At 43.0% G+C, this 21,584-nt stretch overlaps 2 non-coding genes across 2 annotated transcripts; one reads left to right on the forward strand and one right to left on the reverse strand.

Annotated features, from left to right (window-relative positions):
- The first annotated feature begins 7,955 nt into the window (after nucleotides 1-7,955).
- On the forward strand, nucleotides 7,956-8,028 carry Trnas-uga (transfer RNA serine (anticodon UGA)). Its single transcript has one exon. It is a non-coding gene; the product is annotated as a tRNA-Ser (tRNA).
- Nucleotides 8,029-15,071: 7,043 nt separating this feature from the next.
- Nucleotides 15,072-15,178, reverse strand: LOC124088233 (U6 spliceosomal RNA). The gene has a single exon (XR_006850302.1). It is a non-coding gene; the product is annotated as a U6 spliceosomal RNA (small nuclear RNA).
- Between the last annotated feature and the right edge of the window lie 6,406 nt (nucleotides 15,179-21,584).

The following is a 21,584-nucleotide window of genomic DNA, read 5'->3' on the forward strand; positions in this document are numbered from 1 at the left end:
TAGCAAGGCCCTGAGCAACTGATACCTTGTCTCTAAATATAAAAAGGGCTGGGGATATGGCTCTGGTTCAGCACACTCAGGGTACCAAAAAAACAAAAACAAAAAAAACTGAGAATAACTTGGCTTAAAATAATATTTTATTGTTTTTCACTTTCAGTACAATGATCATTAAATTATATGTGCTATTCAGTACTTTTTTTGTTTGTTTTTTGCAGTACTGGGTGTGTGCATATACGCAGGAGCATATATACATTACTAGAAACTAGACCTGCAGCTACCTATGTACACTCATCTCAAGTGAGAGGAAAAACAATCATTGTTTAAATTACTGGTCCTGCTTGCCAGCAAGTGCTCACTAAGCTAAGTCCCTAGGCTTGAATTTGGGATCCTCCTGCCTCAACATCCTGAGTAGCTGAGATTACAGGCAAGTGCCACCATGGCTGGCAATAAAAAAGGTTTTGTCTTGTGACCGGGAAAGAGATGTCTCCAACAAAGTTTCCAAGGAGTCCCAAAGAGAAAGGAGAACTTGACTTGGGGACCAACAGGGTCCTTGCCTTCAGTATCAAAAGAATTTTAGTACTTGCCAGTCAGAGGGATAGTTTTATTTAGGAAAGCAGATACATATTCAAGGGGGAAAAGGTAATTTCAAGAGAAAGGTGCTTTTAAGGGTAAAGCAAGGAATACATATTCAAGGGACAATGCAGGCCATCTCCAGAGTGAAAGATGTGATATGGGGGTTCCTAGCTCCTCTTCTTAAAGGAAACTTGGTGAGAAGTAGGTTTGGAAGGTTTGTAGGAATAGTATCAGTTTGGTGATTTCTTTTTAGTTTTTTTGGGTACTAGGGATTGAATTCAGGGGCACTCAACCACTGAGCCACATCCCTAGCCCTATTTTGTATTTTATGAGAGACAGGGTCTCATGAGTTGCTTAGTGCCTTACTAAACTGCTGAGGATGGCTTTGAACTCAGATCCTCCTGCCTTCACCTCCACCTCCAGAGCCACTGGGATTACAGGCATGTACCACCGCCCCTGGCTAGTTCAGTGATTTCAAGACAGGTTCTGGTCTGGTCAATTCTCAGGATCCTCAGGCTAACGTGGTCTTCATTATCTGATCAACAAATAGCTAGCCCTGAGCTGGGCATGGTCACACATGCCTGTAATCCCAATAACGCAGGAGGCTGAGGCAGGAGGATCCTAAGGCAGGAGGCCACCCTCAGCTGTTTAGTGAGACCCTGTCTCATAATAAAAGTCAAAAAAAGGTTGGGGGTGTAGCTCAGTGGTAAAGCACCCCTGGCTGGGCTCAATCCCCAGTACCAAAAAAATATGAGACTGGCTTAGGGAGTGACATGCCTGGAAAAATATGTGGAACTTCAGAATTAAAATCTTTTTCCTGCCAGGGCATGGTGAGGGTTAGGGTGAGGCATGCCTGTAATCCGGCTACTGGGGAGGCTGAGGCACACAATACAGATGAGTTCATTTATCCCTCCTGCTGCCTACAGCAGGACCTGTTCAGCTCAGTCTGTACATTTATTTCATGTCAGCATTACTCTCTCAGTCTGTCTCACCCTTTTGAAGCCATCAGGAAACAGATGACTAGTATCAGGAATCTTGGACCCATACCATTTAGCTTTTTTTTTAGCTGGATTCTCACTATTGCTCAGACTGGCCAGGAAGTCCTGGGCTCAAGCAATCCTCCTGCCTCAGCCTCCTGAGCAGCTGGAACTAACTACAGACAATCACTACCATGCATGCCCTGTTTGGCTTCAAATCTTCATTGTTTCACTGAGATCAGACCAGTTGTTTTTGTATGTTTGTTTGTTTGTACCAGGAATGTTTATGACTGAGCTACATCCCCAGCCCTTTTTTATTTTTTATTTTGAGACAGTCTCCCTAAATTTTGTGAGAGCCTCACAAAATTGCTGAGGCTGGCTTTGAACTTGTGATCCTCCTGCCTCAACCTCCTGAGACACTGGGATTACAGGTATGCTCCACCATGTCCCAGACTGGCTTTCTGGGACAAGTTTGAGGTAGAACAGTTTCTTTGAGCCTGCTTTTTGTTCTTTTTCTTTTTGGTCACAGCTGTGACTCCTGCCTAGGGTTCCTACAGGGGCATCTTCAAGTTCTCTCCATGGTAACTGCTCCATGTGTTCCCCAAACTGGATTCTCTGCCATCTCCCAAAAGGAGTCACCATTTCAGAGCAGCTTCAGTCTGCTCTGGTGCCTTGAATTTTCTCCCTTGCAGTTTCACTGAGTCCACACCCCACTCATCTCATACTGCCTCTCCATGGCTCTAACTTCTGCCAAAGAAAGTCCTCTGGTATGCCAGCTCTTCCTTTCACGCATGCTTACTGAGGGCCAGTGAGGATTTTTTTGTTGTTGTTGCTGAGAACCATAGTAATTTGGCAAGTCAGGGAACACAATCTATGTTCCATCGTTCATGACACATTCTTTGTCAACTGCCTCCCTCCTGGATTCCACCTTGGAATCCACCTTGGAATCCAGGCTGTGCATTATACAGTGTGGATTGTTCTAGATGAACAATAAAGGCTGCTGCACAGAATTTCTGGTGGTGTTTCCTTTCTAAGTCTGGCAATGTTACACAGGACCTAAGGTGGAGATGGCCTATTAACATAACCCCCAGGTTCACAGGGCCTCAGCACCCTTGACCCTCTGAGCCTTATGGGGAGTTAAATAGCAGCCCAGGATGGGTGGGTTAGTTACTGGTCAAACTCAGCTGGCCCAGCCTAAAGTAAATAAACCCTTGCACAAAGCCAGCAATTTACACATTCATCTTCCCTTTCTCTCTGGGAAGGACAGGGTCGAATTGCTAGCTCTGGGGTGGGAGTGGGGCTGCCACGGGAGGAGGCAGCGAAGTTCATTAGCCCCCTCATTTGGGGCAAAGAGAATCCGTGTGGTGACAAACAATTGTCCTGGAGGATTTAGGGGGATTTGGCCAAGTGTCCCTGTGGGCCCCCAGCCTCCTCCTAATCCCGTCCACATTTCAGACTACTTAGGATCGCATTAAATGTCAAAGCCGGCGTTTAGGGAAATATCTACATTTCGTATGCATCGCCCGGGTCAAAAGAAAAGCTGAAACGAACCTTTCCAGCATTTGGCGCGAGAGGCGCTCTGTGTGGTCCGGAGTGTGAATGGGAGGAGGGGGGCGGTGCCCCCGCGGCCTCCGGGCCTAGGAATGCGGGCCTTTCACATGTCGAAAATGCAAATGCTTTGTTCCAGCCTCTGCCTCCCGGAGGCGCAGAGGCGCCCGGCCGGATTGTCACAGCTGCATTTGCATGTGAGTGGCCCCTTGTCCCCTTCCCCACCCCCACCTCTCCCCTCCCCCAGCCCAGCTTTGCTGGAGACTTCTGGGACACAAGAAAAGGCCTCCTGCAAATGTCCTCTTCCATCACTTAATCCCCAATAAAGCCACAGGTAGCTTGCTCTCTGAATTCTCCCGAGGCACCAGGCAGGTGAATGCTGTTACTCCATAATTAAGGTGTTGACACTTTGAATTCTTTTATGTGAAACAACTTATGATTATTCCATCGAGGAAAATCAAGGCGTAAGATGAACCACCCCCATTTATGTTCTCGTGGCAAGTACCGTGTGTTTGGTAGGATACGACCGGGACCTCCAAACCAAGCAATCCAGGGTTCTACCTCAGAGCGGGCATCCGAGAGACTCAGGGCTGCGGCAAAGGGAGGGGCGCGTATCATGCACATTTTTATTGAAAAAGACACAACCTAAAGGGTCAAGGGGGCGTCCATGGCCCCACCACAAGGCACCTTAAACGCAAATGCTTGGCTGACAAGTGGTGGTCCTGGCGGCCGCACAGCGTCGCGCGTGGACCTGGGACTCAGAGCGCCACCTACCGGTGGCACGGTGAGCTCAGGGATCCCTGCGAAAGCCCGGGAACGCAGTCAAGCCCGGGGCCCCGTCCCTGCAACCAGGCTCCACAGCGACCGGCTTGGAAACCTGCCCCACGCCGGTGACAGTGCTCCGCGCGCCGTCTTTTCCTGGAGTTGAGCCGCCGATACCCAGGTCCCGAAGACGCCGGCCAGAAAAGCAGAATCCTGCTCCACAAATACTCTGTTCCCTCCAGTGATTGCGGTGTTTATTTTATTACTTGCATTTATATGCATTTTATTTTCTTTTTTTATTTCGTTTTATTTATTTTACTTTAATTATTTCGTTTTAGTTTTATTTCACTTTATTATTTTATTCCATTTTATTAAATTTCTCTTACTGATTGATTTCATTTGAGTTTTTATTTTTCCATTATTTATAATTTTGCTCTTTCTCCTTTAATTAATTTGTTTCACTAATTATACCTTATTTTACTTTATTTGTGGGTGATAGAAAATGTAACAAATTTTTTCATCTTATTTGGGGTTTGTGTATTTTTCTGCCTCTGAGTTTTAAGAAATGGCAAAAGTAATGTCAGCTATTTATCCATGGCGTTTGTCTCATCTCTACAATTAAATTTGAAGCATGAAGGGGTTGTGACTCAGTGGGAGAGTGCTCGCCTTGCATATGCGAGGCCCTGGGTTGGATCCTCAGCACCACATAAAAGTAAATAAATAAAAACAGGATATTGTGTTCAATTACAACCGAAAAAATAAATATTAAAAAAAAATTGAAGCATGAAGCAGCCAAATGTCAAGAACAAGGTATTATTAGGTCATCACCGGGCCAGAGAACTATTAGTTGACTGAGTATCTTTATTACATATTTCTCCAATTGACACAATGTAAATAATAATAAGAAGAAGTTAGGTCAATCAGGTTTTTAAAATTTTTTTTTCCTTTGGTAGTTGTAGATGGACAGAATGCCTTTATTTGTTTATTTTTTGTGTGGTGCTAAGGATCCAACCCTCGGCTTCACACACGCTAGGCAAGCGCTCTGCCACTGAGCTACAGCCCCAGCCTAGATCAATCAGATTTTTAAAACTCATCCAGTGTGTCCTGGGCAAGACATATTGCCCAATATACAGGATAGAAGTCGAGGGGGCATTGGGGCTGGGGCTCAGCGGTAGCACACTTGCCTGGCATGTGTGAGCCACAGGGTTTGATCCTCGATTCTCAGCATAACGTATTAATAAATAAAAGTCTATCAACAACTAAAAAAAATTTTTTTAAAGAAGAAGTCAAGAGGGGACCATAGATAGGGTCTTAGCCTCTAGAACTCCAAGTCACAGGTGGGGTGTAGCTCAGTGATAAGCACTTGCCTAGCATGTATTGAGGCCCTGGGTTCAATCCCCAGCACGGCAAAAACAAAGCAAAACAAAAAAATTCCTAAATGGGCTGGGGATGTGGCTCAAGCGGTAGCACGCTCGCCTGGCATGCGTGCGGCCCGGGTTCGATCCTCAGCACCACATACAAACAAAGATGTTGTGTCCACTGAAAACTAAAAAAATAAAATAAATATTTAAAAAAAAAATTCCAAAGGATGAAGACAAGAACCCAAGGATTTGGATCCTCCCTTTCAGGGAAGAGGTGTCATTTCAGGGGCAATGAAAGAAGACAAGAGGCTGCTACTAGGGCATATTCCAGATAAATGAGACCAAGAAAGATCTGTCAAGCTGCAAAGCCTGGTGCTGCAGGGAGTTGTCTGCAATTTGAAGTAGACAAGAGGGTCATTTATCAGGGAAGTCCCAGACCCTATGGTTCTGTGGGTTCCATGGGAGGGACTTAGAAGTTGTGACAAACACTCATCCCTAAGAAAATACCAAGTATAGCCAGGCTCTGTGGACTGTAAAACCCAGACCCTGAAGGTTGAGGCAGGAGTATCTCAAGTTTGAGCTAGCCTCAGCAATTATGTAAGACCCTGTCTCAAAAAAAAAAAAAATACACAAAGGGCTAGGAATATAAAGACCAAGGGCAGCAGCTTGGTTTGGTAGGTATTATGTGTCCTTTGGGAAGATGATTCGCTATTTACCACCAGTTTTGTAGCATAGTACTTTTGTACCAAAAAGCACTGTGAATTGCACATCTAAATTTTCACCTTACCTCCTACACTTTTTTTTTTGGTAAGGGAATTTAACTCAGGCACTGGACCACTAAGCCACATCCCCAGCCCTATTTTTATATTTTATTTAGAGACAGAGTCTCACTAAGTTGCTTTGTACCTTGCCCTTGCTGAGGCTGGCTTTAAACTCTGGATCCTCCTGTCTCACCCTCCAGATCTGCTGGGATTACAAGCATGTGCCATCGCACCCAGCTCCCACACTTTTTATTTGAAAACTATGGCATATATAGAAAAGATTCAAAAGTTGCTTAATGAGGGCTGGGATATAGCTCACTTGGTGGCCCGCTTGCTTGCCCTAGGTTCAAACCCCAGCAACACACACACACACACACACACACACACACAAAGTTGCTTAATGAACCTCTTTGTGCCCTAGATCAAATTAACACTCTTTTGAATTCCAGCAATTGACTCTTCCAACATTGAATTTAGCATAACTTAACCTGTATCTTTTTTTTTTTTTTGGTGGTACTAGACATTGAATCCAGGGGCACTGTACCGCTGAGCTACATTCTCAGACCTTTTTTTAGTTTTTTGTTTGGAGACAGGGTCTTGCTTAAGGCTGGCCTCAAATTTGGGATCCTCTTATCTCAAAATAAGTTGTGGATACCAACAAAATTCCTTGCCCTGTATCTTTAAGACCAAGTCTGTGTTTTGTTTTCTTTTTTAATTAATTAATTTATTTATTAAAATATTTTTTAGTTGTTAATGGACCTTTATTTATATGTGGTGCTGAGGATCGAACCCAGTGCCTCACACACAGGCTAGGCAAGTGCTCTACCACTGAGCCACAACCTCAGCCCTCCATTTTGTTTATTTATTTTTATGTGGTGCTGAGGATCCAATCCAGCTCACACATGTGAGGCAAGTGCTCTGCCACTGAGCTCAGCCCGAGCCCTTAACTTGCTTTTGATCTTTAGTCCAGGCCAGAGTCTTAGAGAAGTTTCTTCCACCTAAACTTTTTGATTACTTCTGGATCCCTGCTTGCATTTTTACAGAGAGGGTCCACTGTTTTCATTCACAAGGCCCCTCCCTGCAGCTGAAGGACCCCTCCTAGAAACCATCACTGGGGTGGTTTTTTCAATAATGATAAAATACACTTTTATTTACTTTGTTGAGTCAGAGGGTTGTAAAAGAAATTATTGCTAAAATAGATATCAGGCATACATAAAGGTGCTTTAGAAGTCCAGTTATCTTGGAGTTTATTTACACTAAAAGAGAAAAGTTAAAATGTTTTCATGAAGTACATCAATGCATACTTGGTTCTTTCTTCCTTCCTTTCTTTCTCTCTTTCTTTACTTCTTTCTTTCTAGTGTAACTCCCATCATCTATCTTTTGAAATGACTGCATGAAAAACTTGGAAGACCGTCTCTCTGGATTTTACTGGGGAGAAGAAAACACACACACACACACACACACACATATATATATTTTTTTCCTTTCTGTTCTGGGGTACACCATGTTAGGCAAGAGCTCTACCAATGAGCCACATCTTCATTTCCAACTTCTTATTTAAAAGAGGGCCCTGGGCTGGGATGTCGTTCAGTGGTAGGGCTCTTACCTAGGATGCACAAGGCCCTGGGCCCCAGGTTCAATCCCCAGTATCAAAGTATCACAAAAATAAAATAAATAATAAAAGAATGCACTTTGCACATGCCTGGGTGAGTCCCATTCAATTTATGTGTTAGCATTTAGATTAAAAGCAAGTTTCCAGATGGGTGTCATGGTGCACACCTGAAATCTAGCAATTTGGGGAGACTGAGGCAGGAGAATCCCAAGTTTGAGACCAGTCTAAGCAAATCAGCAATTTAGCAAGACCTTAAATAACTAAAAATAAAAAGGACTGGGAATGTTGTTCAGTGGTAGAGTGCCCCTGAGTTCAATCCCCGATAACACACACATACACAGAAAGAGGACCCCTTTGGGCTGGGGATATAGCTCAGTTGGTAGAGTGCTTGCCTTGAATGCACAAGGCCCTGGGTTCAATCCCCAGCACCACCAAAAAAAAAAAAAAAAAAAGAAAGAAAAGAAAGGGTGGCACAGGCCAGTAATCCCAGTTACTTGGGAGACTGAGGCAAGAAGGTGGAAAGATCCAGGTCGGCCTTGGCACTTTAGTGGGACCCTGTCTCTGAATAAATTAAAAGAGCTGGGGGTAGCAAAGGCTTTGCATACTTGAAGCCTTAGGTTCCATCCCCAGCCCTGCCAAAAAAAAAAAAAAAAAAAAAATTCCTTCTTTTCCCTGGACCTGTGACTCATGCAAATGTGCCAAGAACCTTGCTAAGGGGGAGGGCCAAGGATCTGGGAAATGATTGCTCAAGAAGGGCTGGGCTGGCAACAGGGCCCAGTGATGACACAGTCCAGGAGTGATTCTCCACGCAGATTCCCATCACTCAAACTGGTATAAGAAATGTTTCCTAAAATATAAGAAATACAATTTTTCAGACAAAAGAAGAAGTGTTTCAGTGAATTTTTGGAATTCCACTTTGTTTTCTTTTTTTGTTGGTTTTTCTAATTTGTTTGTGATGGCTTCAGAGAAGGTGAAAAACACACAGGCTGTGGGGGTCCAGTTCTCAGATTCCCAGTTTCACTACCTGCTGTATGATGTAGGCCAAGTCACTTTACCTCCCTGTGTTACAGTTTCCTGTTACAGTTTGTAAAATGAAATTATAATAATATATACTTCTACCTCATAAGCCTATTATAAAGCTTAAGTGAGGCTATATTTGTAAAGCTCTATAATATCTCTTTCCTGGCACCTCTTAAGTACTAGATCAGTGATGATAAATTAAGTACACCCACAAGCCCTTATCAATGCTTTGCAGAGATCCTGAATCCAGCCCCTCTCCTCCATTTTGGAAAGGAAACAGGATGAATCAATGGGAAAGTCTCAGGCTTTTGGAATTAGGTATGCCTGGATTCAAATCTTAGCCATGCCCCTTCCTGGCTAGGTAACCGTGAAGGCTGCTTGGCCTCTCCCATCCTCAGTTTTGACATTTGTAAAATGAAGATAATGCTCATTTTGCAGGGCAGAGGGACAGAGAAGGCTTCGGTCATCTGGACTCCAAGGTGAATGGCCTCCAACAGGAGAATGGTTTCCCGAGTTTTCAATTTCTCCCTGTGAAAATCTAGCCCTCTAGAGATGGTAGAGGCTTTAGGTATAAGAAATAGGCGGGAAGGGGCTCCCTTGGTCTGCTCCTGGACTGCAGCCCTACACATTTACAGGTCGGTTTTTGGTGGGGGGATGCGTTTCAGGGATTGAACTCAGGGGCACTCAACCCCTGAGCCACATCCCCAGCCCTATTTTGTATTATACGTAGAGACAGGGTCTCACGGAGTTGCTTAGTGCCTCGCTAAGTTGCTGAGGCTGGTTTTGAACTCTTCATCCTCCTGCCTCAGCCTCTGGAGCTGCTGTGATTATAGGTGTGCACCACCATGCCTGGCCTCCAGGTTTTGGGTTTTTTTTTTTTTTTTCTCACTATATAGATATTTAGTAGTAGGCAGACACAATACGTTTATTTTATTTATTTATGTGGTGCTGAGGATCAAACTTAGTGTTTCACGTGTGCTAATGGAGCACTCAACTCCAGTTCCCCTTCAGGTCTTTTCTTGCAGGTAAAAAAAAGAAAGAGAAAAGAAAAGGAGAGAAGAAAAAAAGGAAGGAAGGGATGGGGGAGGGAGGAAGGGAGAAAGGAAAGAGAGAGAGACTTTAGAAGAACAGTGTGAAACGCACTGAAAACCTCAATGGAGACCTCATGGGTCAGGAATCTGAAGTTCTGCGTGGTCAGCAGCCCCTCACAGGCCACAGATATGGAGCAACTATTGGCTAAACCAGCATTTCTAGAATAATCTCCATTCCACTTGAAGTCTGACGTTTTATACAACTCTGCGTATGGGTTACTCTATCTACTGTTTCCTTAAATCTAGGCTAGGCTGATCATAGAAACAGGATTCTGGGAAGAAATATATTTGGTGGTCCCTCATTCACTGACTCTTTAAGTAAAATGCATAGAACAAAAGGATTCAAGGCCCCTGGGAACCTAAGACAGCAAAAAACAAAATTAAGGAGCTGAGGGTGCATCTGAGTGATAGGGCTCTTACATAGCACACAAGAGGCCCCAGTTCAATCCCCAGCACCTCAAGAAAGAAAGAAAAAGTACAAAGACTTTCGGATTTAAAGAATTTTAACCAGGTAGAGTTTTCAAGAATTTCAACTTTTTTTTTTTTTTGTACTGGGGGTTGAACTCAGGGGAACTGAGCCACATCCCCAGCCCTATTTTGTATTTTATTTAGAGACAGGGTCTCACTAAGCTGCTTAGTGCCTCGCTGTTGCTGAGGCTGGCTTTGAACTCAAGATCCTCCTGCCTCAGCCTCCTGAGATGCTTAGATTAAAGGTGGGCACCACCAGGCCCGGTTCAAGAATTTTTTTTTTTTTTTAATATTTATTTTTTAGTTTTCGGTGGACACAACATCTTTGTTTGTATGTGGTGCTGTGGACAGAACCCGGGCCGCACGCAAGCCAGGCGAGCGCGCTACCGCTTGAGCCACATCCCCAGCCCCCTAGAACATTTTTAATAAACATAAAGTACTTTGTTGATTATTTGTTTTCAGTACTGGGGATCATACCCAGGGCCTCATGCATGCTAGGCAGGCACTCTATCAGAGAGCTATAGCTCTAGCCCCTGTTATTATTTTTAATGAGAATGAAGTTCAGAAAAGTTCAGGCAGAACAAATGGAAGAAAATGGAGTTAATAGGGGGTGACTTGGGCCATCAGGAAATATTCTTTTTGGGGGGGGGGTACTGGGGATTAAACTACTTAACCACTGAGCCACATTCCCAGCTCCTTTTTTATATTTTATTTAGAGACAGGGACTTTCTGAGTTGTTTAGGGCCTCGTAAGTAGCTAAAGCTGGCTTTGAATTCGATATCCTTCTGCCTCAGCCTCCTGAACTAAGATTATGGGCATGGGCCACTGTGCCTGGCTTAGGGAAGTATTCTTGAATCCACTGAATCATAGGTAGAAAGAATAACCCAATTTGAAAGTGAAAGTAGATGAAGCCACAGAAAAGTGAAGTGGTAGTTTTCTTAGATAATTCAGGTTTTATTTTGCAGAGAAAAAAAAATACTTTTTTTGGAATTTTTTGTTTGTTTGGTCAGTTGTTTTTTCTTGCACATGCTAGGCAAGCACTGTAATATTGGCTATATCTCCAGCCCTTTATATTTTTTTATTTTGACACAGGGTCTCACTAAGTTGCCCAGGCTCGTCTCAAACTTGCGAAACTCCTGCCTCAGCCTCCCAAATTGTTGAGATGACAGGCTTGTGTCAACGTGCCCTACATAAAAGAGGCTTTTCTCATTATGATCCAAAATAAAGGTAACTTTAAGGTGTTGTGTGTAGGACTGGATTTCCCACCGTTAAAATCCTACTCTGGCTGGATGCAGTGGCACCCTCCTATAATCCCAGAGACTCTGGAGGCTGAGGCAGGAGGATCGCAAATTTTGAAGCCAGCCTTAGCAGTTTAGTGATTTCCCTGTCTCAAAATGAAACATAAAAAGGGCTGGGGTGTATCTCAGTGGTAGAGTTCCCCTGGGCTCAAGCCCCAGTACCGAAAATAAAGAAAGAAAAGAAGAATCCTACTGTGTTTGGGAAAGGCCTTAATTAGGTGGAGCAGCCCTAACTCCACCTGCACAGTCAGTGTTTCTCTTTTTAGAGAGTGATCCTGCCGAATTAAAATTCAATTAATCCAACTTTAAGGGCAAGAAAAACTATTTGTGAAAAATCATTAAACAGCACATAAAACCCTTTGAGGAACAGTGACTCCCAGGAGAGGTATAGCCTGGCTTTTGTTAAGGTACTTTGGGCTCAATGAGTTAACTTTTTTAAGGAATTTTAACAAGATAGTGGTCAAAGTGGAATTTGTTCTTGCAGTTTATTTAAGGTTTTACAAGGCCCTGCAAAGAGTCCCTCCCCTAAGTCTGGAGGAGAAGAGAGTTTGGCCAGGAGGACGACATGGTGAGAGGTAGAATCTTAGGAAGGCCTTTTGCAAACCTGTAGGGAAAACCATTGGCTTGGAGGCTTCATGAATGTCAGGTTCCTGAAGGACAAAGGAGGCCTGGGGAACTGTGGCCACCTGGAGACCTCAGGGACTGGACAAGGGACTGAGCTTGTGATCCTGGGCTGCACCCCGAAAGGGAAAAACAAATCTGCCCAGAGAGGACATTACTGGGGCTACTGGTGAAATGTGAAGGCAGCCTGTGGATTAGATAATAGTATTGTATCAACATTAAATTTCCTGATTTGATAACTATACTTTGGTTGTAAAGGATAATGTTCGTGATCTTAGGAAATGCAGGAGGAAGTGATTAGGCATCATATCCACAACTTTATTCCCAAATGGTTCAGAAAAAAAAAAGTGTGTGTGTGTGTGTGTGTGTGTAATAGATATGCACACATACACACATGTCTAATAACATCTATATCATGAGCATGTAATATTGACATCTTATGTGTGTGTATATATTATAATATGTACATCAATATGTGGGGAAAGGAGAGGGAGTGATCAGGTAAAAAGTTAATATTTGGGTATTGTAGGTAAAAGGTATATGGGAGTTCTTTGTACTTAGCCTGGAATCCCAGCAATTCTAGAGGCTGGGGCTGGAGTTCAAGGTCAGCCTGGACAACTTAGTTAAACCCTGTCTCAAAATAAAAAGGGATGGGGATGTAGCTTAGTGGGAGAACACCCCTGGGTTCAACCCCCAGTATTAAAAAGGTGAAGGAAGGAAAGAGTGGCAAATAGGGAAATTACAATTCATGTCTGAGCTTTTGTTGGTTTCCTCCTGCCCAGTAATGTACTAAGATAGGTGCTAACAGACTGCACAAGAAGTCTAAGTCATCCCAAGAGAGGCTTGTAACCAAACTGAGAAGACCTAAGGGATTTGCTTGCAATAATTAAAAACTTGTGGTGATCCACGTATCCAGTACCAGCGTTCATATTATTGAAAGCCTCCAGCTACTGCATGGGAGGCACATTTCTGTAATCCCAGAGACTCAGGAGGCCAAGACAGGAGGATTGCAAGTTCGAGGATAGCCTCAGCAACTTAGTGAAATCCTAAGCAACTCAGTGAGACCCTGTCTGTAAATAAAATATAAAAAAGGGCTGGTGGGCTGGGGATACAGCTCAGTTGGTAGAGTGCTTGCCTTGCATGCACAATGCCCTGGGTTGAATCCCCAGCACCACACACACACAAAAAAAAAAAAAAAAAAAATAGAGAGAGAGAGAGAGAAGGCTGAGGATGTGGCTCATAGGCTGAGTGCCCCTGGGTTGAATCCCCAGTACAGGGGAGGGGAGTGGGTGAAAATTACTGTGGGTAAGTATCCACAGGAACAGTAATGGCAATATGAATGTGGGAGTGTAATTCCCAGACTAGGGAGGGAAGCTGTCAGAAATGACTTAGTTTCCAGAAGATGTGAGGCTTGAAGCAGGTGCTTTGCTTTTGTGGCAATGGGGATCGAACCCAGGGGCCTCAAGCATGGTAGGCAAGTGAGCCACACCACCAGTCTTCAAGTGTTTTTTTTTTTTTTCCAGAACTGGGAATATAACCCAGGGACCCTTTACCACAAAGAGGTGTATCCCCAACCCACTATTATTATTTTTTTTGGAACTTGGGGGTGCTTAAACACTGAGCCACATCCTCAACTCTTTTTGTTACTTTGAGACAGGTTCTCTATAAATTGCTTAGGGCCTTGCTAAATTGCTGAGGCTGGCTTCAAACTTGCAAATATCCTGTCTTAGCCTCCTGAGCCGCTGGGATTATGGTTGTGAGCCACTATGCCATGCTTGAAGTAGGTTTTGAAGGCTGAGTAGAAACCAAAGGAGGGAGTTGTGAGCAATGGAAGAGGAGACAGTCTGCAAAATCACAGAGGGAGGAGACAGTATGCAGTTACCAAGTAACTTTTTAGCAAAAACATATTGGGTAAAAAGGCTGCTGAAATACATCAGGCAGGAGGCAGGACAGGTGAGTCTTTGCTGAAAGGCTTGGAGGAGGCTAAGGTTTCTGAGATGGGACCTGGGGAAGGAGATTGGCAGGGATATGGGGAAAGCCACGGGTTGCAGATAGAGAGCTGGAATGTAGGGAACAAAGCACAGAGGTCAGGAATGAGCAAATCCCAAGGTGAGGGGCTGGTAAACAGCCTGGAGCCTGAGAGTCTGCACAGGTGGAATTGTGCAAGGGGTTTGCCTCTCACCTGAGCCTGCATGCTCTCACATCAGGGCTCAGCTAGAGTCCCAAGGGCAGGGTCAGTCAAGGAAAATACCCCAGGATATGGAGAAAAGGGAACCCCTTAACACTGTTGGAGGGAATACAAATTTGTATTGTCATTATTGAACACATTATAGTGGCTCCTTGAAAAATTAAAAATAGATCTATCATATCTAGTAATCCTACTTCAGGTATATGTATAAAATATATATCCAAAGGAAATAAAATCAGTGTGTTGAGGCTGTTCCTACACTCCCATGTTCATTGTGATATTATCCGTAATAGCCAAAATATGCCATCATCCTAAATATCTCTTGACAGATGAATGACTAAAGAATATATAACATACACAAACAACGGACTATTCTTCAGCCTTTAAAAGGGAAGGGAATGCTGTCATTTGTGATAGAGTGGATAAAACTGAAGGACATTAGGCTTAGTGAAAAATGTCAGACACAGGTTGAGTTTACATCCCAGAGACTAGGGAGGCTGAGGCAGGAAGATCACAAGTTTGATGCAACTTAGTGAGGCCCTAAGCAACTTAGTAAGTCTCAAAATAAAAAGGGCTGGGGATGTGGCTTAGTGCTAAAGGCCTCTGGGTTCAATTCAATTCCCAATACCAAAAAAAAAAAGAAAAAGAAAAGAAAGAGAGAGAGAGGAGAGAGAGAGAAGTATGCCAGGTACAAAAAGATAAACATTGAATGATCTCCAAAATTGAATTAATGAAAGCAGAGAGTAGACTTATAATTGTCAGGGCTGTGGGGACAGGAAAGATGTTGGTCAGTTAATATTATTGTTATTTTAAATATGCATGTCATCCTTGCACAGGGGACATGCTAATCTCCTTTATATGGTTCCAATCTTAGTATATGTGCTGCCTAAGTGAGCACAGTCACTTATTATATAACTGTTTTAGTTAGGCAGGAAAAAAAAGTTTTGGCAAGGGCTGGGGTTGTGGCTCAGCAGTACAGCACTCGCCTAGCACTTGCGAAGCCCTGGGTTGGATCCTCAGCATCACATAAAAAAAGTAAATAAATAAAATAAAAGTATTATGTCCCCGACTACAACTAAAAAATAAATATCTTTTTAAAAAGTTTTGGAGCTTTAATGTACAACATGGTGACTATATGTAGGCAAGTGTTCTTTCCTTGAGCCAAAAAGTTTTACTTTTTTTTTTTTTTCTTGCAGGGCTAGGGATCAGCACAGGGCTTCCTAGTTGGTTTTTATTTATTTATTTTTTTGTTTCCTGTTTAAACAGAGTCTTCTAAATTGCTTAGGGAAATGCTCTACCACTGAGATTACATCTCATCCCTTCGAACTTTGGTCTTCCCCGTAGCTGGGATTATAGATCTGTGCCACTACACCCAGCTACTTTTTCTTTCCTTAGTGTGGAGATTAAACTCAGGGCCCTGTGCATGCTAGGCAAATCCTCTACCACTGCACCATATCACCAATCGACTAAAGTTCACACTGTTGCCTCTACTTGAAATTTGCTGAGAGTAGGTCTTAAATATTCTCACTGGGAAAAAACTAAGTATGTGAAATGGTGGAACTTGTCCATTAGCTTGATTTGGAAATCGTTTCACAATGTATATAGATAAAGTAAAATGTCATTCTTGGAAAGTTAACATTCACCTACCTTATGATCCTGCCCCTCTTCTCTTAGGTATTTTTAAGAGAGAGAGAGAGAGAGGGAATTTTAATATTTATTTTTTAGTTTTCGGCGGACACAACATCTTTGTTTGTATGTGGTGCTGAGGATGGAACCTGGGCCGCACGCATGCCAGGCGAGCACGCTACCGCTTGAGCCACATCCCCAGCCCTCTCTTAGGTATTTTACTTGTATATAAATAATAGCAACTTTTTATTTATAATAGACAAAAATTTAAAAACGACTCAATGTCCATCAACTAGTGAACGGATAAACAAATTATGGCATCCACACAATGGAATATTACTCATAATTACTCATTTTTGTCTAATAAAAAGAGATGAATTACTGATCCACACAAAAGTATAGTTTGGCATCAATGTAATTATCCTGAGTGAAAGTGGGACCTCCCCAGCCCCAATTGCAAATTGTATGAAAGACTATGGATTATGTAACAGAAAGACGATCAGTAGGTGCTCAGAAAGGTGTGGAATGGAGGACCTCATACTTTTGGGGGTGATGAATATTTCCATTCTTTTGGTTGTGGTCATTGCTTCATTAGAGTATCCATGTATCAAGATTTATCAAACTGAGTGTGATGGTGTTTCTCTGTAATCCCAGCTACTATGGAAGGTGGGACAAGAAGATCACAAGTTCAAGGTCAGCCTGAGCAACTGTCTCAAAATAAAAAATAAAAAAGGCTGGGAGTGTAACACAATGGTAGAGCATCCCTGGGTTCAATTCTCAGCATACACATAAACAAAACAAAACGAAACAAAAAAAATTGTTATCAAATTGTGTACCTTAAATGTATGTAGTTTTGGGGGCTGAGGTTGTAGCTCAGTGGTAGAATGCTTGCCTAGCACATATGAGGCACTTGGTTCCATCCTCAGCACCACATAAAACAAACAAAATAAAGATAAAGGTATTGTGTCCATCTATAATTAAAAAAATATTCTTTAAAAATGGATGTAGTTTCTTTATTGTATGTCAATAATCCCTCCATGAAGCTATTTATTAAAAAAAGAAAGAAACTTAGGGACATTAATTATTACAGTGTATCAGGTAGGCTGGAGTGGAAGGGTGTTCTAGTTATCTATTGCTATGTAGCAAATGGCTCCAAAATTTAGTGGCTTAAAACAACAATCTATTTTATGGTTTTGCAAACTAGGGATTCAGACTACTGGGCTGGGCTATACTCAGGTTGGGAGGTTCTGAGATGGCTTTACTCACCTTGGTGTGGACAAGCTGGACTCTGGGCCTTCTCCTGTGGTCTGTCTTGAAGGGAAATCCCACTTACATGAGAGCTTAGACTATAAGAGAACAAGGTGGAAGCTGCCAGTTCTCCCTAATGATTGGGCTGGGAACTAACATAGCATTACTTCTGCCATACTTTCTTGGTCAAAGTGGTCACAGTCTAGTCCAGATGTTAGGGGAGGGACAAAGAACTCAAATTCCAATGAGAGCCCCAGGAGCCTGGAAAAGGCTTCGTGGGTGGGAGTGGCCAGGCAGAAGCTACAAGAGGTCCTGAGCAATTTGTCTGGTGTATGTTGGCAGTGGGTGTATGTTGGCAGTAGGCAGGGTTTATGTAGAAAAGTGACACTGGGAAATATGTTGGGGCAGAGCAGAGAAATCCTAGGCAGATTGGATTAAGCAGCTTGAGCTAGCTTTTCTAGGCAAGAGGGAGCCCTTGCATGTGGGGACAGGTGGAAAGAGGGAGGAAAAGAGGCTGAGATAGGGAAGAATACAGGAGGTAGTTTTTCAGCTGCAATATCAGAGAACGCTTGGAGTAAGGCATTAACGGCATGTAATTGATTTATACACACAAGGTTTTGGTTGTGGGGATTGAATGCAGGGGCATTCTATAACTGAGGTACATCCCTAGCTCTTTTGGTATTACTGTGATTTTTTTTTTTTTTTGTACAAGAGTGATTAAACCCAGGGGGGCTCTACCACTGAGCCACATTCCCAGCCATTTTTTATCTTTTATTTTGAGACAGGGTCTCACTAAATTGCTCAGGGCCTCGCTAAGTTGCTGAGGCTGTTCTTGAACTTGTGATCTTCCTGCCTCAGTTTCCCGAGTCACTAGAATTACAGGTGTTCAGAACTGAATCTGTCCTGATTTATAAAGACTGAGATCTTAGCTTTAACCATAGGAGCTGGGAGTGACAGGGACAAGACTGAAACTTTCTCTCCTGGAGGAAAGGAAGGATGTGATCCCAATCAAGGATCTGTGATTTGGCAATGACAGACCTAAGGGTAAGTAGGCAGGCAGTTTGTGAATCCCTCTGCTGAATACCAATGATTCTTTTAAAAGTGTGTGGCTGGGAGTGTAGCTTAGTGGTAGAGGGCTTGCCTAGTATGAGTGAGGCCCTGAGTTTAATCCCCAGCACCACCCCCTAACCAAAAAAATTTTACTGTAAGCCCAGCAACTCTGGAGGCTGAGGCAGGAGGATTCCAAGTTCAAACCAGACTCAGCAACTTAGTGAGGTTCAAAGGAACTCAGTGAGATCCTGTCTCAAAATAAAGAATTAAAAAAGGGCTGGGGATGTGGCACAAAGGTTAAGTATCCTTGGGTTCAACCCCAGCATACCCTCCCTGCCCTGCCAAAAAATAGTGGATATTTATTAAGTGCTTTTTTGGGGAAAAGGGGTGGTTATTTATTAAGCACTTATTGGTGCTTAGCACTACATTTTACATTTAGGAACTCACTTAACCCTGATAGCTACGTACTTGTATCATCCCTGTTAAATAGATGGAAAATCTGGGGGCCAGAAATGTTAAGTACCTTGCCCCAAATCACACAGTAAAGAGTAGTGGAGCTGGGATCAGAGTTCCAAATTATTATTATTTTTGGTGTATGTGTGTGATGCTGGGGATTGAACCCAGGGCCTTGTATGTGCCAGGCAAGCACTCTACCAACAGAACTATATCCCCAGCCCCCCAAATTATTTTTGACTAGAAATGCTTGATATTTACTTTTAATCATTTATATGTGCAATTCAAGTTTCCTTAGTGTAGTTTATAAAGTTTTAGCTATTAAAGTTTTCATTATATCCCCTGATATGTTGCTACTGGGAACTCAGCGTTGTTCAAAGAGATGACACACTTGAATGGTTCCAAGGCCAGAGTCAGGATAGAGTAAAGTTGATACAGTATGTAGAATTCCATGTCCCCTCAACTGACAGGAGGCAGGCAATGATTCAATAGGTCACCATTTGACTGGTACCCCCCCCCCCCATCATGGTTCAAAATAGTAATTATGAGCTGGGCACAGAGGCACAGACCTATAATCCCAGGGGATCAGGAGGATGAGGCAGGAAGATTGAGAGTTCAAAGCCAGCCTCAGCAACTTAGTATGACCCTAAGCAAATCAGTGGAGACCCTGTCTCTAAATAAAATACAAAGAAGGGCTGGGGATGTAGCTTAGTGCTCAGTGGTTAAGCGCCCCTGGGTTCAATCCCTGGTACTAAAAAAAATAAAAAGTAACTATGACGTAGTAATGTTTATTTAATGTACTTTAAAAAATGTGCACTCTAGCTGGGTGAAGTGGTGCGTTCAGCGGCTGGGGAGGCTGAGACAGGAGAACTGCTAGTTCATGGCCAGCCTCAGCAAAAGCAAGGTGCTAAACAATTTAGTAAGACCCTATCTCTAAATAAAATACAAAACAGGGGTGAGGAGGTGTCTCAGTGGTCCGGGGCTCTGAGTTCAGTCCCGGTACCACCCCTCAAAAAAACACATGTACTCTAGTGGATTTATGCATTTAGAAATTATGCGAATGTAAACTGAGGAAGACAATGAAAGACAATGACAATTTTTTGGGGGGAGGGGTACTGAGCTCAGGGGTACTCAGCCACTGAGCCACATCCCCAGCCCTATTTTATATTTTATTTAGAGACAGAGTTTCACTGAGTTGCTTAGCACCTCACTTTCGCTGAGGCTGGTTTTGAACTGGTGATCCTCCTGTCTCAGCCTCCAGAGCCACTGGGATTACAGGTGTGTGCCACCACACTCAGCTGAAAGGTACAATTTTGATATTAAAATAAGCAGGTGGGGATGAGGATGTGGCTCAGTAGTAGAGTGCTTGCCTAAGGTGGCCTGGGTTCAATCCACAGAACCCCTAAAAATAATAAAATAAAAAAGCAAATACATCACATATTCAATTAAACAATCAAATGATGAAAAAACTGATTCAAGTTACTCTGATGGAAATATAGCCGAATCTGCAACCCATTGTCTGAAAGGATTTCAGGGGCTGGCTCTGGTGTCATCTTGGAAAACCAAAAAAAAAAAAAAAAAGATTACAGATGCATTGGGGAAAGAATGCAAATTTATTGCTTATGTAATTTCAGGACTGATTTCCTTTAAAAAGTGGTTACTTACTAAAATTCAAGGTGATTTATTTTCAGGATTCAGGAAGGTATATAGGACCCACTTTCTAATGAAAACTAGCGAAGGGAAAACTGGGAGGCTGCTTGTTCCTATCTTGCTTGTTCATTGGCTAGGATGGTAATGAAAAAATTAATACCATGTAGTTTACAGCAGGAGGGAACTATGCATCCTTTCCTCTGGATGCATAGATCTGAAGATCTGCCTCTTCTCAGGGATAAGCTAAACCTTATTAGGTTCTAATACTGATTTATTATTTATCTACTATTATACCACATTCAAAAAGATCATGATAGCCGGGCATGGTGGTGCACACTTGTGTGTAGTCCCAGTGGCTCAGGAGGCTAAGACAGGAGGACAGCGAGTTCAAAGCCAGCCTCAGCAACAGTGAGGTGCTAAGCAACTCAGTGAGATCCTCTCTAAATAAAATAAAATTTAAAAAAAGGTGGGGGGTTGCTGGGGATGTGGCTCAAGCAGTAGCGCGCTCGCCTGGCATGTGTGCGACCCGGGTTCAATCCTCAGCATCACATACAAACAAAGATGTTGTGTCCGCCAAAAACTAAAAAATAAATATTAAAATTCTCTCTCTCTCTCTCACTCTCTCTTTAAAAAAAAAAAAAAAAAGGTGGGGGGCTGGGTATGTGGCTCAGTGGTTGAGTGCCTCTGAGCTCAATCCCTGGTCCTCAGAATAAAAAACAACAACAACTGGGGCTGGGGATGTGGCTCAAGCGGTAGCGCACTCGCCTGGAATGCGTGCGGCCCAGGTTCGATCCTCAGCACCACATACAAACAAAGATGTTGTGCCCGCCAAAAACTAAAAAATAAATATTAAAAAAAGAAAAAAAAACAAAAAACAACAAAATCACAATAACTGTATTTCCATATAATTGGAGTTAAATTTGATGATTTAAAGATTTTCCTCTTTCCTATCTGTGGTAAAATCAAGTCTTCACTGAAATCAGGAATGTGCTAATTTAACAGTTTACACTGCACACTTGCTTTCTGTTAATATGATGTCAATTCAAGAAAGCAGAGAAGGGAAGCTACTTCGTGAAGAGAAATCAAACCTCCCCCAGCAGTCTCTCTCTCTCTCTCTCTCTCTTTTCTTGGTTTATTCTGAGCAATTGTCCCCAGGACACCAGCCCACCAACAGCTGTCAAGTTTGATTCCTCTTTCTGGAGTTACAGCCTTCCGGCTCCTCCTTGATGGCTCTGCTGACATTTCACCTCTGCTATCAAGACATTTTGAGTCTTAGT

Source organism: Marmota monax, unplaced genomic scaffold (assembly GCF_021218885.2).
Source record: "Marmota monax isolate L192 unplaced genomic scaffold, Marmota_monax_Labrador192_F-V1.1 WCK01_AAM20220418_F8-fsc00021, whole genome shotgun sequence".
Lineage (NCBI taxonomy): Eukaryota > Metazoa > Chordata > Mammalia > Rodentia > Sciuridae > Marmota > Marmota monax.